At 49.9% G+C, this 2,951-nt stretch overlaps 1 non-coding gene across 1 annotated transcript; it reads left to right on the top strand.

The window, feature by feature from the left end:
• Positions 1-2,330: 2,330 nt before the first annotated feature.
• On the top strand, positions 2,331-2,437 carry LOC128058952 (U6 spliceosomal RNA). Its single transcript, XR_008200547.1, has one exon. It is a non-coding gene; the product is annotated as a U6 spliceosomal RNA (small nuclear RNA).
• Positions 2,438-2,951: the final 514 nt, after the last annotated feature.

Raw genomic sequence — 2,951 nt, 5'->3', positions numbered from 1 at the left:
ACACAAGCACGGTGGTTCAGGGAAACGATGGAAGTCACTTAGAATCGACCCGCACAACAGAATTCAGTCTAAAGCGTACAAAGGCAATGCTGCGTAGTTACACGGCCTCGAGCGGCCGCTCTGAGCCTCCGCTTTCTCATAGGACGAATCACGGGAGGACCGAGCCCCGTGGAACCGCAGGCCGGGCGGGAACGCGTGGCGTTTGCCACCTCGCGCAGCCTTTTGGCCCAGCAGCCCCAGCGGCGTGTTCCTGCGCAGCAGCGCCTGTCCTCGTCGGGGCAGCCCAGGGCCACCGGGAGGAGCAGGGACTGCGCACTCGGCAAGTGTGGTCCCGGCCAGTGTCCCTCGTGGGAGGCGGAGTACACGAGGGCGCCACAGCCACGAGCCTCCCTGGAGGCAGCCGGCGAGCCCTGCGGGAGCTCAGGGAGGAGAGAGGCTGCTGCCCTACAGCCATCAGGCGGCAGCCATGCCTCCTGCGAGCCCCGAGGGAGCTCAGGGAGGAGAGAGGCTGCTGCCCTACAGCCATCAGCCATGCCTCCTGCGAGCCCCGAGGGAGCTCAGGGAGGAGAAGAGAGCCTGCCGCCCTACAGCCATCACGGCAGCCATGCCTCCAGGGAGCCCCGAGGAAAGGGAGCTCAGGATGTGAAAGCAGGGCGCTGGCCCCAGACAGGCGAGATGCCTGTGGAAGGAGCGATCTCAGGCAGCCCCGACTCCACCTTCCCGCCGTGCTGGTGCGGAAGGACTCAGCTGCCAACGCAGGAAACGAGGAGACATCTCCGGAGGAGGGCGTGGCCACCCACCCCGGTGTTTGCGCCTGGAGAATCCCACGGGCACAGGAGTCTGGCGGGCTACAGTCCTTGCGGTTGCCAAGAGTCGGACACTACTGAAGCCGCTTAGCACACATGGAAAAGAGCTAAATTCCTTGAGATAACTGGTTTTCTTTAGTTAACAGTACTATTTTGATGTTCAGACTGCCTGCCCCTCCCTGCAGATTCCTCTATAAGCTGAGCCCCCCAGCTCCTGGGGAGAGTACTCTCAGGGTCCCTTGAGATGCGGTTTCCCAGGCTTGAAGTCTTAAAAACCCCTCCAGATAAAACGTCACTCTCAGCTTTCAGGTGGTGACTGTTTTTTAAGTTGACACTCCTCACAGAGCTTCCCTCATCTGACAAACGGGATCCAAAAAGAATCAGCGTCACAGGGTTTGGGGATTGTGTGTGAGTCAAGGCTTGCCAAGGGCTCTACAGGCTGCCTGTGTTTAGCAAATGCTTCCTAACCATTCTCCTTCTCTAACAGGTGACTTCCCTTATTGCTAAACTTCCTATGAGAGTTATCACAAAAAATACACTGTTTTGTGTCTTCCTTCTTTCACGGAACTTTGTGTCTGTGAGATTCATCCATTTTCTTTCATGTCATACTAATTTGCTCTTTTTTTAATTGCTGTGTAGTATTTCATTGTATTAATTTGAATAGACCACAGTTTATGTATCCATTTTCCTGTTGATGGCAATTGGGCTGTTGCCGAGGTTTGGCTATTAAAGTCACTATGAGCATTTCCACTCATGTCTTTTGATGGACACAACCTCTCCTGTCTATTGAATCCCTCCCGAGGAGTGGAATTGCTGGGCCATGATAAAGACTGAGTACCAGGGTGGGCCAGGTTGCACAGTGGGTTGGGCTGAGGATACAAGATCAACATGGCTCCTGACTTCATCTGAGAAGGAAGACACACCAACAGTTTGTACAGAGAACTACTAACACCAGTGTTTCAGCCACACGTGCTGCACAGGAGAGGGGGTGGGCTGCGAAGGCGACTGGGGGGATGTGATCTGGGGGACGTACGGGCTCTGTGACTGAAAGGAACTGACAGACATGGGGAACGGGAAGGCCGGTGTGGCTCGTGCAGAGAGGCCAGGGCAGGGAGAGGCAGGCAGGGTGGACACCACGTGCGCTGTGAGAGGGGTTTTCTTTTCCACTACATTCAAACTACCGCACGATTGCACTCATCTCACACGCTAGTAAAGTAATGCTCAAAATTCTCCAAACCAGGCTTCAGCAATACGTAAACTGTGAACTTCCAGATGTTCAAGCTGGTTTTAGAAAAGGCAGAGGAACCAGAGATCAAATGGCCAACATCCACTGGTTCATCAAAGAAGCAAGAGACTTCCAGAAAAACATCTATCTCTGCTTTATTGACTATGCCAAAGCCTTTGACTGGGTGGATCACAATAAACTGTGGAAAATTCTGAGAGAGATGGCAATAACAGACCACCTGACCTGCCTCTTGAGAAATCTGTATGCAGATCAGGAAGCAGCAGTTAGAACTGGACATGATGCTTGCTTCGGCAGCACATATACTAAAATTGGAACAATACAGAGAGGATTAGCATGGCCCCTGCACAAGGATGACACGCAAATTCGTGAAGCGTTCCGTATTTTTCTCCACCAGAAAATTACTAGAGCTAATCAATGAATATAGTAAAGTTGCAGGATATAAAATCAACACACAGAAATCCCTTGCATTCCTATACACTAATAATGAGAAAGTAGAAAAAGAAATTAAGGAAACAATTCCATTCACCATTGCAACGAAAAGAATAAAATACTTAGGAATATATCTACCTAAAGAAACTAAAGACCTATAAATAGAAAACTATAAAACACTGATGAAAGAAATCAAAGAGGACACTAATAGATGGAGAAATATACCATGTTCATGGATTGGAAGAATCAATATAGTGAAAATGAGTATACTACCCAAAGCAATTTACAAATTCAATGCAATCCCTATCAAGCTACCAGCCATATTTTTCACAGAACTAGAACAAATAATTTCAAGATTTGTATGGAAATACAAAAAACCTCGAATAGCCAAAGCAATCTTGAGAAAGAAGAATGGAACTGGAGGAATCAACTTGCCTGACTTCAGGCTCTACTACAAAGCCACAGTCATC

This window comes from Budorcas taxicolor, chromosome 13 (genome assembly GCF_023091745.1).
Source record: "Budorcas taxicolor isolate Tak-1 chromosome 13, Takin1.1, whole genome shotgun sequence".
NCBI classification, from domain to species: domain Eukaryota; kingdom Metazoa; phylum Chordata; class Mammalia; order Artiodactyla; family Bovidae; genus Budorcas; species Budorcas taxicolor.
This window is presented reverse-complemented; position numbering and strand designations above follow the sequence as displayed.